Below are 14,505 nucleotides of genomic sequence, written 5' to 3' on the forward strand. Positions count from 1 at the left end.
ATGTCGAGTCTTTTATTACGTTTATCTGAATTTAATTTAATACCCGGTTTTGTAATTATAAGTTTATAACAGACTTTTAATATTTGCGATGATAATAAAGTAACATAATACAAGTGTCGTTTTATACGGATGTCTTATTTCTAAACAGGTCATTTCCACTGTATTTAAAAAAACAAACAGGGTGTTACTATAATAATAATAATAATAATAATAATAATAATAATAATAATAATAATAATAATAATAATAATAATAATAATAATAATAATAATAATAATAACAATAACAATAATAATAATAATAACCATAATAATAATAATAATAATAATAATAATAATAATAATAATAATAATAATAATAATAATAATAATAATAATAATAATAATAATAATAATAATAACAATAATAATAATAATAAACTACATTAATTACTAAAAATGAAAAATGCATTAATTCCTATATTACATTAATTCATAAAAATGAAAAATATATTAATTCCTAAATTACAGTAAAACCTCTATAATTTAATACTCGATAAATTAATAACCTCGATAAAATTAATAATTTGTCCGGTTCCAACTTGGGACCAGTACAAAATTGGACCCCAATCGATAAAATAATAAGATAATAATTTTTTTGAAATCCCAATATAATTATATTGGTCCCAGCAAAATTATAAATTAATAATTATTAAAATATTTCAAAATTCTAGGATTTTCTAGTAAAAAAATGAATCTATGGTCACTTGTTTCTAGATTAGAAGCAATAGTTTATGTTATTTTAAGATTTATCATTAGACATTTTAGAGTGATCAATCTAGATCTATGTACATTGAATTTAACGAGTTCATTAATGTGTGAATGTACGAGAATTTTGAAGGTCCTTGTTTATGTCTTATTTAAATAGGTAAAGTGAATGGACATAGTAATTTCAAATGTCGATGCATCAATTTGAAAGTTGCTCACAAATATAAGCCAGTTTTTTAAATTAAAAATTTATTAATTTATCGATATAATAATATCTCGCTAATTTAATAAAAATTTTCAATCCCAACATTATTAATTTATAGAGGTTTTACTGTAGATTAATTCTTAAAAATGAAAAAAAAAAAAAACATTAATTCATGTCATCATCACCATCCATCAGTCACTCACTCATCCTTCACCCACGTAAGGAGAACCAGGTTCATCACGTTCATCATCACCGACTTCAGCACTATTATCAATAAATTCACTATACAACATAATTGTTTCATAACGTATCATGGATCGCTCTACCCGAGCATATCAATCTTTGTTATCCGTAAGAAGAGAGTCCTTAACATTGGCATCTTTGAAATACTAAACATGTTTGTGCTCGAAAAGTACTTTATCTCTAAGAAACGGGAACAAATTGTCGATATCTTAAACTACCGCACATCAATATCAAACAATATTTTGTAGCCGCCGAAATAAGACTTCAGTTCATCATCACTGCCCACCGTAATTTTCCTCAAATGTAATAAATAACGAATTCATAGTGAGAACGATAGGAAGATAGTTTCTTTTACAAATATTTGTGTGATTTGATGTTATATGAGTGAAGTATATGTAGTTGTAAAAAATAGTCGTTTCAGTTTAAAAACTAGCCATTGTGGATTATTTATATTACTATTTATTGTTAAAATAATAATAATAATAATAATAATAATAATAATAATAATAATAATAATAATAATAATAATAATAATAATAATAATAATAATAATACTGATAAAGAAATAATCATTTGAGTTTAGACTAGCCGTTGTGGTTTATATATATTAATATTTATTATTAAAATAATAATAAAAATAAAATAATATCGATAAAAAATTGTAAGCGTATTTGCGTTTATTGATAAAATGTTGTTTAAAAAATGATTATATAATAATAATAATAATAATAATAATAATAATAATAATAATAATAATAATAATAACAATAACAATAACAATAACAATAACAATAACAATAACAATAACAATAACAATAATAATAATAATAATAATAATAATAATAATAATAATAATAATAATAATAATAATAATAATAATAATAATAATAATAATAAGTGAGGCTATCTGATGGGGAAGGGCCGAAGGCGTATGTCATTGATGGGAGGGTGTGTGATGGAGAGGAAGTGAAGAGGATATGTATAGAGAAAGTTGATGTGACGGTGTATTCCGAGGATGGAGGATGTCATTGATAGGTTAATGGTCCAAAAAAAACCGCAAGGAATAACGGAGTGACGTTCCTGACTTGTTAATAGGGTTAACTACTAGGTCTTAGCTTCGAAATATGAGGAGTTATACATTTATTCGCAGTGTGAATTGCCGCTTTGCTATCGTGGAGGTTCATATTCAAGTAATTTGCAAAGCAAATTGTCGTATTAAAATTAGTCAACTCGCATAGCGATTTGGATCATTTGGGCCTGAAAGGAAAAGATATTGAAAAGAAAAATCCTACATAAAAACTTATTAACAACTGTCTCGAAAAGTTGATGTCGAGAAAAAAACAGAATTATTGAGTTTTTCATAAAAGGATAGCGTAGATTAAATGAAAAGGGATAGAGAGTTGGTGGATAGTTTCCAATTCAAATTCCAGGTCATAGGTGTGGTTGTGGTTTGGTCAAGGGTAGCTTTGACCTTTTTGTTAATCAAACGCCTATTTGTTGGACCAATATCAATCTGTTCATCCAATCCAGCAACTCTTAGCAACTTATAAATCTTCAATTCAATATATAATCAACTTCAATTATATTTAAATTTAGATATTTGTAATTGTAAAACTAAATTTTTTTCCAAATTATACGTCATTTAATTTGATTCTATAACCTACGAAACTTGTATTCTATAAAATTGATTTTATGTGAAAATGTTTGAGTATGTTTAATGAGCCATAGCAGTTTTGTTAATCATGTTTTTTTTTTTTAATTGTAGATGGTATAGCTATATTAATCATGCTAAGAAAGATCTTGTATAATTGTATGACAATATGATCACTCAGATTAAATCACCGTATTAATTTAATTAGCAAGTTAACGTCAAGGTATTAATGTATTGGTGGTGATCTCACTTTTCATAAAAGGAGGTCAGAATTTCGACTCTCATGAGTTGTAAAATATTTTTCATGAAGTTACCCGCTCATTTCATGGCTTTGGAGGTCTCGGAAGTCTTGTGTTCGAGCCTTACCCGAGAGGGTTTAACTACATGCGATGACAGATTGGATTCGCCGTGGGGTTTCTTCGGGGCGGTAAGACTGTAATGTCCGTCTTAGAAAATAATCGAGTGAGTTGTTCTGACACATCATTTGGACCTCGTCAGTAATTCTTAATTGTCGTTAAAAAAATTATTTAGCTTATTGTAATTAGAAGGTCTTAGATATCAAAGAAACGTGCGTTATATTAACTTTATTAGGTAATCCATTAATTCTCATACATTAACTACTAATCTACTAGATGAACATTAACAGATGTAATTATATCTAGATTGTTTTCTTAAACCATATATTACTCTACTAGTTTTATGAGCTCGTCCATTGGACGGAAGTTGTAACTTTGTGTTCTTTTTATAAATATCGTGTTTAGAGCTCGTGCATTGCATGACTGTTAATGAACGGAAAAAGTGTACATTATTAATATTCTTTTATTAGCCCGTGTGTTGCACGGAAGTTGTAAATTTATGTTTTCGTAAATGTAAATATCGGGCTTTATTTTAACTTCAATTGACAAATAATCGATAAAACATCAAGCATAAGCCCATAAAAAGTTGATTTAAAACTGATCGTTAATAATAGTATTTATGTACGTCTCTAATTGCATATGCTTTTAGTACAAAATAATTTCATTATGTCAAGATCTCAAACAAAGCGGAACATGCATAAATCCAAATATCCATAAGGATTACCAAATACTATTTTAACTTCAATTGATAAATAATCGATAAACTTCAAACAATAGCTTGTAAAAAGTTTTTTTACTTGTTAATCGATGATAATAAGTAAACAAACTTATAAATTACTGGACAAACATATCCACTATGTAAACTTAAGTTGTAGTTCAAAATCATATTATTTTTATGGATGTATAAAAATAGTGGTGGTTTTTAAATAACCAACAAACTTGTGATAAGCATCCAACTTCGATGTGCTTTTTCAAAAAACAGCTTCACCTAGGAGGTAATTTTAAGTTTAAAAAAAAAATGATATGTACATACTAATATGACTTTGTTTTTATCGATTGACTTAAAATTATAATTTATTAGTGCAATAATCATAATTCATAGTTTCTAATTATATTTAAAACGCTTTCCTTAAATAATACATTATTTATAGAATGTATTTTGTTGAAGCATTATTTAATTATTATCTTAAACTAATTAAGATTTAAAAAATATATATTTTAATGATTATTTAATTCAGTTTAATTGAGTAAATGACACATATGATTATTTAATTAAGATTAATTGAGAAAATGACACGTATGATTTATAGCACACGTTTTATATAGATGTATAGATATATCTAAATGATATAGAGCAAATGAATAGTAGATCTCAATAGTTTCATAAGCACCCCTCAAATTTTTTATATTTTCACAATTTAATCTCGCCCTTTATAACACTTAAATTTATACCTTTTACAAATTTAGTTTTCACATTTTATACTTTATCCATTACACTTCTCATTCATCATAAATCGATCCCATAAATTTTACTAACAACTATTCATTATTATTATTATTATTATTATTATTAAATCAACCACATAATTTTTAACTTTATTATTGTTTAACTTTTTTTCTTATTATAAATTAACTACGTAGCCCATTATATATATATATATATATATATATATATATATATATATATATATATATATATATATATATATATATTATTCTCTAGATCTCTAAAACACAAAAGTTTTATGAATAGTTCTTCCTGGTGCTTTAATTGTTTATACGTCATGTAAAAAGGTTGTACTCACAATGACACCACACTAAACATTGAGAACCATTATAAACTTTAGGGACCCAAATGTAAATTCCTAGGGTAAAAAATGTAGACTCCATAGGGGTCTAAAGTTAAAGTTCAAGGGTCAAATCGTAACTTCTTTATTTTCCATAAAACTCCCCAACAAATCCACCTAAATTTTTAACCGCCTTTAAATTTTCGTACGACTTGGGATAGGTTTAGCCGACATAACCATTAAACACGAAATAATTGTACAAACCAAACACAACAAATTATATCCGAAACGAAGTCCTGACGTGAAGGAGCCCTCGCTCCTCCACTAGTTGAAGTCTATATTTAAACTCAATTGACTGCATGACGTTAACAGGGCATAAACTCCATTTTTACTTGCTTTATTTTTACTTATGACACTAAAAAAATCTAAAATGCATTATACTTTTTGCCATACTGATAATTCAGAAACTTTGTTATACTAATACTCGATTACGATTATGTACACTTGTGTGATAGTCTACCTTTTGATATTTTCTTATTATTTTGATACTAGTAATTTGTTATCTGCTGCGGATCAATAACAATAATTAAAAATTAACTTATTAACAGTTATTAAGTAACTAAAATTGAGTAATTTTATTTTTTTTGAACGGCGATTTTTTTAATATAAGTAGATCATTTATTTATATCAACTAAAATTGAGTAATAAATAATAATTAATAATTAAGTAGGAGGAAGACAAGTTATAAATCCCCAAAAAGACAAATAATTAATTAGAAGAGCTGTCAAATTAAGAAAGGAACAAATATAACATTATATTATATTACTAATATAACTAATAGACAAAATTTTTCTTATTAGCTATGAATAGTACTATTTAATATTTCATTTTCCACACACCCAACCCCCTAATTTTCATTAAAATACAAATCGAACTCTCCATTTTATAGTACTATTTAATATTTCATATTTCACCCACCCAACCCTCTAACTTTCATTAAAATACAAATCGAACCCCCCCTATTTTATACCTATATTCTAAAATATTATTTATTCCATTAGTAACACTAAAAATATTGAATAATAACACTCACCACGCTACTACTGTGCTACTTTTTTTTTTTGTCTCAAACGATAAAAAAACAACTTTCATAAAAGGAACAACCCTTCAATGCTACCAAAAGATGTCGAAAAATATTTTTTTACAAAATAGATCAACTACTGTAACTTTAAAAAAAAAAAAAACCCGAACGCTAAAAGAAGCAACTTTCACAAAGGAACAACCCTTCAATGTTAGATGTCGAATTTTTTTTTTTTTTTTACAAAATAGATCAACACTTTTTTTTAACTCGTATTCAAAACGGAGCCCCCGGCGCGAATCGAGGGCTCCACAACTAGTTATATTATCTATATATTCATTTAAAAAATTATCTACAGTAACTACCAATTGAGCCTTCAATTTTGACTTTTCAACCACCTTTTTTTTAACAAGATATATAGTAATTGTTCTGAAATATATCGTAAATTGAAGACTGGAAAAGAGGGTCTGGTGCTCATGTTGGTCACCGACGGGGTTAGGGGTTTGAGTCTTTGTACTCCCTTCTCCTTTTATTATTATAATTTTTTCCTTTTTTACCCATTACTCCCCTTGCTTTTAATTTTTTTATAATGCATCTCATCAGTATTTTTTTTTTTTTATAATTCATTCTTTCCACTCCTATTCTTTTATTTTTAAAATCCTTTTTAAATTTAACATTTCTTACAATTTTTATGACTTATTTTTTTATATATATTTCATCACTTTTTTTAAATATTTTATTTAAAAACTTTTATTTTACTTTTTCTTTCTTCCTATCCGTTATAATTTCTTTTTCTACTATCACACTTTACTATTTAACAATAAGAATATTCAAATTATGTTGATTTTAACCATTTTAACCATTTTTTTGAAACATATTTTTTCTTTGATTTTGTTAAAGTTATTAACAATTAAATATTTAATTCAAATATAAATTGTGTACTACGAAATGCTAACTAATTATTATGTTATATATATAAAATATGGGGTCCGCTGTCGCATCGTGCGACTGGCCCCACAACTTGTTATTATACTATAATACTATATTTGGTGAGATACAAACACTATTTACGATGGCAATTTGTAAAATACCTTCAACTTCGAGGTTATTTTGGTAACACTTTTTTCTCTTTTAAAAAACAAACTTTTTTAAATTACATTTTTATTACTTTCTTTTCCCTTACGTTATTACTCCTTTTTTTACCGTTTGATTGCGGTTAACCGTTTCTTTTACCATCCAATCAATCAAACGTTAACTGACACATTAACCGTCTTTTAATGTTCAGTCAATCGACTAAAACTACCTCGCAGCGAAATACAGACTTTTATCCTCGTTATCATCGAAAGCTATGATAAGACTATGATATAAAAGAATTATCTATATTCTACGTATAAGTTGAATTTAAATTTACAAACAATGAACAAAGTAATGTCATTGTAAAGTTATTTTTTTTTCCTATACTATGTATAAGTTGAATTTAACTATACAAACAATGAAATCACGTCCAAAGTAATGTCATTGTAAAGTTATTTATATGTTTAACTGTTTCATTGTAAGCCCTTAGAAACAAAGGTGTTGTATGTTTTCTTAAATTGTTTTTGTCAAAGGATTTGTGAATCATGTATGTAAAGAAAATGCAATTTAAAGGTCTGTATGTAAATTAATGAATAGTGTTTATTTTTATGTCTACCAAATAACTTAATCCTTTCTGTAGCATTTAAAAATATATTTCTAAGTCTGCGAGCTTGCAGACACAATAAAACATATTTTATCTTCTGTATTTAGAAAAACAAACATCACGAAAACTTTACGGTGTCATAATATTTGATTATGTTGGTAGATTAAATAAGTCACGCCAATTGAATATAACTACGAACATTTTTAGCTATCACTATCGAGCGCAAAATCTTTAGTTGATGTTAAGGATGAGTTAAATATACTTATTATTTTTTCCGAAATCAAATTCATAGTAGATTGTAACTATTTGACGTCTCATTACAAGTGTCAATTTATTTTTTACATACGGTTTTAAGAAATTACACTAACTTCATTCTCTATAAATCAGAAATCATCTCTCCAGAATAACCTCTTCTGGTCGAATGAAATAAATAGCTGACAATTAATCCAGAATAACCTCTTCTGATCGGCTAAAAAGTCACGTTTTCACCCCGGTATTAAGGCCCAAAAACAAGAAAGATTCGAACTTTATCGGCAAATACCCACTTCGTCGGTTAGAATTGAAGAACAAGTAATTACGAAGACGGTGCAAAAAGAATCAAGAGAATCGGAACTAAAACGAAGATTCTAGAGCGAAAACGGTGAAAGACAAGAAATCAAGTTACGATCCAGGAAATTCAGGCTGACCAGCAAGCCATACGGCCTGCCATACTGCCTGCCAGTATGGAAACTGCCTGCCATATACGTGCCACCACACGAGCCACCAAACGGCCTGCCTTGCATACGGCCTGCCAAATACGGCCTGCCATACGGCCTGCCATACGGCCTGCCAAACGGCCTGCCAGGCGTATTTGGCAATTTTCAAGTCTATTTAAAGGGTCTTTGTCATTCATTCCAACACACACTTCAATTCACTTCTTTCTCTCTCTTGTACAATATTAGTCATACTTTCAAGGCCTTCTCACCTCCGAGCGGGAAATTAAGTACCCGGAGGCGAACGCTGAAGATTGTATTAGGAGCGGTCTGGAGTCTTGAAGTTGTCACTTTTGTATTCGGAACTAGTTTAATCTACTGGTACTTCTATCCTTTATTTTATATAATGTTTTATGATATTATTGCCATGATTAGCGAGTAGTTATCTTTAGTGTATGCTATGATGTAAGCAGTTATAATGCCGAAATAATATTATGGTTTGTGTATGCTGTCGAAATGCTTTCCGATTATGCTTTAAACTCAATCGCTTTTTCAACTAATAGAACGTAGTTATAGGCTCTGTTATTGGGAAGTCGCGAATCCCGATTCAGAGTACACTATATGTGTCACCCTTTGGTAAGAGAAGTCTATCGGATACAACGTAAGATCGACCGAGGCACACTGGTTGTAGTAAGTCTATCGAGCTTTGGATTCCGACTGAGGACTCTTTCGTAGTGAAACATCTGACTAGACCACTAGTACATTGTCGGTCCTAGACCATTCTAGTGTAGTCACCAAGCATATAAACTTCGTACGTGCACGCTGAAGCACAGCGGTTGTTGTAAGCTGTACCTCTGCTAAGTAAGGCCATGGAACACGGTTAGTGTTGACCAGTACACTGCACCATAACGCGGTCTCAAGCATTGCACCCCGCTTGAGGGATTCTTAGTTAATTAAGGAACTGTTTGTTTAGACACATAAAGGATTGGACCGTTAGGATAACCGAACGTGTTCATGGAAGTCAGACTTGACTTGGCCATGGTATTCTTTATGGTTGAACTCTTTTTAAGGGCCTAACTATCTTTTACCAATCATTAACGAAAGCATTGAAACACATCACGTCTCTCGGATATAGTAAACCATGTATTCTATTATGCTTAAGAAAGTTTAGACCATTTTGGAATGTTAATATGTCACCCAACCGAGTCGCTCAATTGGATGAGACGTCTGAACGTGTATGCCTGTAGTCAGACTGCACGGGCGTCGGGGGTAAGGGACGTCGCTGTCTATTCAGAATCTTCAAGCCTAACGCAGTACCCAGTGACACGTCTTATGACAGGGGCGTTTAGGACCAGTGTAATGAATACAGGGCCTCTGCCTATTCATGAGCCAGCATTCCATAATCTCGGCAGAATAATGATGAAGTCATAGTATGCACTTACTTTAACCTTATCTGAATTACAAATTTTATCGCATTTACTTTATCTATCTTATAAATTAGAAAATCCCAAAATAAATATTCACTACTCCCTAACTATCTTAGGCTACAATATAGGTTCGATGTTACTGATATCTCAAAAATACGACTCTAGGTTATACTTCCCTTACTTATAAGGAGTAGTAAGATTTAGGCCCCGCTAAATATAAATTTAAAACAGTACCCTCTCCCACGAGTGGCTGATCCTGGCGAGCCGCGGCCTAACGACACCGCGCAAATAAAAACCGTCCGTTTCGGCCATATCAAGAGATACTACTAGTTTTTGGCGCCGCTACCGGGGAACTGGTATCAGGCAATACTGCTCTCTATCAAACTTATTCACAAGCATTTAGTGGTGTCTAAGAAAGACAATTATACACGGACTTGATTATTGGATTTTTCGAACAGTCGCCAATTATATTGGGACCAAAAGGATCCTGCCTCTCCGTAGTCGGTCTGGCCACTTGGTTTGTTGAATAGTTTGTGCGGAACTTTGTTACCGAAATACCAGGGAATCAGTAGTCAGAACCAAAAACATATTCCACCATAGGATAGTTAGTTAATTAGATTAGATTACTCTAGTTTACCTTAGATTAGACCACCTTAGATTACCTTAGATTTCCTTAGATTAAATTAGATTATCTTAGAATTAGATTAGTTTAGTTTAGCTTATTATAATTTAGCTTATTTGCGAAAATTAAAAACAAAAAGGCATACCTAGTGTATGACCCAAACCCGATCTAGACCAGGGCCGTTGTTATTCGTACCTAATCCAGACGCAATAATCTCTAAAGCACGCAAGGAAGCACGAATCAGAAACCAAATGGCGTTACGCGTTACTTTAGTAGAAAACACCAATACCTCGATTGAAGGTCATGGAGGACCAATCAGATTTCCAGAGATTCAAGGACACTCGTTCGAGTTAAAACATCACATCATCCAGCTCATTCAGAATAGCTATCAGTTTCATGGATTACCGAATGACGATCCTAATTCTCACCTTGATAAATTCATATCTCTTTCGAACTCCTACAAACAGCCAGGGATAGGACAAGATATAGTCCGGCTATACCTGTTCCCCTATTCTCTCACTCATCATGCTCAAACTTGGTTTGAAGGACTGGAAAAAGATTCCATCACGTCATGGACGGAGATGGCGACTAAATTCCTAACCAAATATTTCCCTCCTTCTAAACAAACCAAACTGAAGAATGACATCATTAACTTCAAACAAAGTTATGATGAATCTCTTTACACTGCATGGGAGCGTTTCAAAACCCTGCTGAAGAAGTGCCCTAATCACCAGTTAGAACGGTCAGCCCAAATCTGTACCTTCTACAATGGTCTTATGGTAAATCATAGGACGACGATCGATGCAGTAGCTCAAGGGAATCTGATGAACCAAACCGCATATGAAGCATGGGAATTGCTCGAGAACATGACGATTCATCATCATGACTGGAACAGTGGTGAAACAACTTCATCATCTGCCCCACTCTCTGCACTTAACAATCAAACAGAGGCCATCAAATCCCTCACAGATAAGATGGAATCTCTTGCCAAGCAACTCGGAGAATTGAAGACGCAACCGTAGCAGGTTAACCAAGCTCAGGCTTGTGTTAATTGTACCAACCCTCAACCTACCGAAGACTATCAAGTTGAGTACAAAAACCCTGACGGTTCAGTCTGTTACGTTCAATACCCAGCTCGTCCACCAAATCCCGGATTCAATCAACCACCAAGGGTTAATCAATTTCAGCGAAGCAATCAACCTTTTCGCTATCGCTATCCACCTTATCCAGCCCAACAATCTCAATTGACCTACGATCAACCACTTCTACTCACTGGTCCCCCAGTTGAGGAAAATTCCCCTACCACCCAGATTACAAAGCAGCTAACCCCACTCTCGGAGCTGATGATCAGTTAACTCAGTTCATCCAAGGACAACAATAGTTAAATCAGAGAACTGCAACCAGACAAGATCAGACGGAGATACTAATGAGAAATCAATTGGCTCTGCTCAAAAGTTTGGAAACGCAGCTCAGACAGTTATCACAACGCCTTAAAACCCGACCGCAGGGAAGATTGCCAAGTAATACTATCCAGAATCCCCACATAGAAGAAGCAAAGCAAATGGATTCCGTAATCCCGGAGGAAGAACAACGGAGAAGGTCAACTAGGCTCAAGAACAAATCAACATATACTCAGAAGCTGACCCCTGAAACTCCAGTTTGCATACCTTATCCTGGAAGGCTACAAGAAGAACCATCCAAGCTTGATTCCTTCAAACTAGATGGAAGATTCTTGGACACTATGTCCAAAGTTCCCAACCAGAAGAGATACATCCGAAGGCTTCTTTCTACAAAGGAGAGGATACCAGACTCTAACAAAATTCCACTGAGTGAAGAATGCTCTGCATTACTCAGAAACCCTCTACCACCTAAGCTAGGAGATACGGGCCGATTCATTTTCCCGTGTTCAATCTACCAATCTGGAACCATTCATGCGCTAGCAGATTTAGGAGCAAGTATCAACCTAATCCCCTACTCTCTCTACAAGATATTAGAGTTAAGAGACTTATCACCAACCAAAATGACAATCCAACTTGTCGATCATACAATTCGATATCCTAAGGGCATAGTTGAGAATGTCTTGGTGAAAGTCGACAAATTCTTGTATCCTACGGATTTCGTAGTAATGGATATTGAGGAAGACCTACACACCCCAATAGTGTTAGGGAGACCTTTCATGAATACGGCTAGGACTGTCATTGATGTGTACAATCAAACCATGATCTTACGATCACATGGGGAGAGCGTTACCTTCAAAATTGACTGACCAACGAATCTTTCTGGACAGGCAGAGATGTTTGCTATTTCCACCAGACGGATCACTTCCAATGATGAGTCATTACCATCAGCCGACGATATCGAGATGGGTGTCGAATCACAGTCTGTAGATGACCCAGAAATGGAAGAAGAGGATCCCAGTGAAGAAATAGAGGAAGAGGAGGAATCTGAAGAGGAAGAGGAAATGGAAGACGTAAAAGAAACTGCGACAACACCCGTTCCAAGCACTGAGCGTCATAAAGAAATAATGAGGCTTGAAACAGCAGATCACAGTTTAATCATTCGCTTCAAAAAGAAGAACGATAAGGCTGAAGTTAAGGATATAGAAATTGATCCTGTAAGTATCAATGTGGAGAATCAGAATACTGAAGGAACCCGTTCATCAGACGCATCCTCAGAGGAACCGGATACCGATGATGACGAAGAAGAGCATCACGAAGACATTCTGACTAACTCACACTCTCCAACCGAAGTAGATCAAGGGGAGCCGGACTCTTCTTCAGATCGAATTCCGGTTATATCCACACATGCAGACATGATTACCTTCATTAATGATACCGATGAATTTGAAGACATTCTCAAAGCCATCCGAAAGTCAAACATTGATTTTTCGCTACGCTTAACAGAACGAATCATGGCTATCAGAGAAGAGCACCACCTGTAAGACCCTAATATTTAGTATACTTAGAGTATAAATGATGTGCGTATAATGGGTGAAGCGTGGTATAAATCAAAAGGCTCAGATTCTGCCCAGACCAGTGTGCGCACCGCGCACCCTTGGGTGAGCGCGCCGCGCACTAGCCCAGTGACAGAATCCTGTCTTTTTCTATTCTGAGTTTAATGAAGGGCATTTTGGTCTTTTCACATGAGGCCGGATCTCAGGCCATATCAGCTGGTTTGGATTCACTTTTGGATCATATTTCACATCCACAAACACTCTCAAATATCTAGAGAGAGAGAGAGTTCTATAGAGGGAATTGGGGTTTTGGTGAAGAAGAAGCTTGGTTTGATCAAAAGCTCAAGTGTTAAAGTTGTTCACCTCATTCCTAGCTACGTTTTGGTTATTGTGGTAAGTTCTAACTCCGAATTTCATTGTTTGATTTGATATTCAAAGTTAGGGTTTGAACTTAAATTGTTAAGAAACCCATTTAAAACTCTTGAAGTGAGTTTGTTGATGCTAGTAATCGGGTTTATTGTTATTGTTGGTGGATTTTGGGTTGGTGAACAAATTGGTCTTGTTTATGACTTGTAATTGGATTTAATCACTAGGTTTAGTGATTATGGAAGTATTGGAACCCTTTTTGGTGTGTTTGAAAGACTAATTTTGGAATTGAGTCAAAATTAGGGTTTTTGGGTGATTTTGAGATTGATAAGTGTTAAACACTTAAGTTTGGGTTCATTTGGCTTATTAGGACCATTTTCACTTGTGATTAGTGATTAGTGGTTAGTTTGGACGCGTTTGGTGTTTGTAAGTGCAATTGGTCGAATTTGCACTAAGTGTCGAATTGAGTTGGTTTGTAAATCCACTCTAAGTGTGTTATTGTATTTGTAATAATGGATTAGGTACTTTCCATTGACGTGTTGCGGAATTAGTCGGTTGCATTCATCAAGGCGACAAGGTGAGTGTTAATATCCTATATGCATATGTATGTGTAGGATGGGTGCGGGTCGGGTGAAGTGATTCTCGGCTATAGAGCTCACTTTACATGTAGGTGGATTTGATGGACTTGTGTATTGGTCCAA

At 32.9% G+C, this 14,505-nt stretch overlaps 1 non-coding gene across 1 annotated transcript; it reads right to left on the minus strand.

Moving 5' to 3' along the window:
• Window positions 1-11,114: 11,114 nt before the first annotated feature.
• LOC139856221 (small nucleolar RNA R71) lies at window positions 11,115-11,221 on the minus strand. The gene has a single exon (XR_011761718.1). It is a non-coding gene; the product is annotated as a small nucleolar RNA R71 (small nucleolar RNA).
• Between the last annotated feature and the right edge of the window lie 3,284 nt (window positions 11,222-14,505).

The sequence above is a fragment of the Rutidosis leptorrhynchoides genome, chromosome 6, assembly GCF_046630445.1.
Source record: "Rutidosis leptorrhynchoides isolate AG116_Rl617_1_P2 chromosome 6, CSIRO_AGI_Rlap_v1, whole genome shotgun sequence".
Classification (NCBI taxonomy): Eukaryota; Viridiplantae; Streptophyta; class Magnoliopsida; order Asterales; family Asteraceae; genus Rutidosis; species Rutidosis leptorrhynchoides.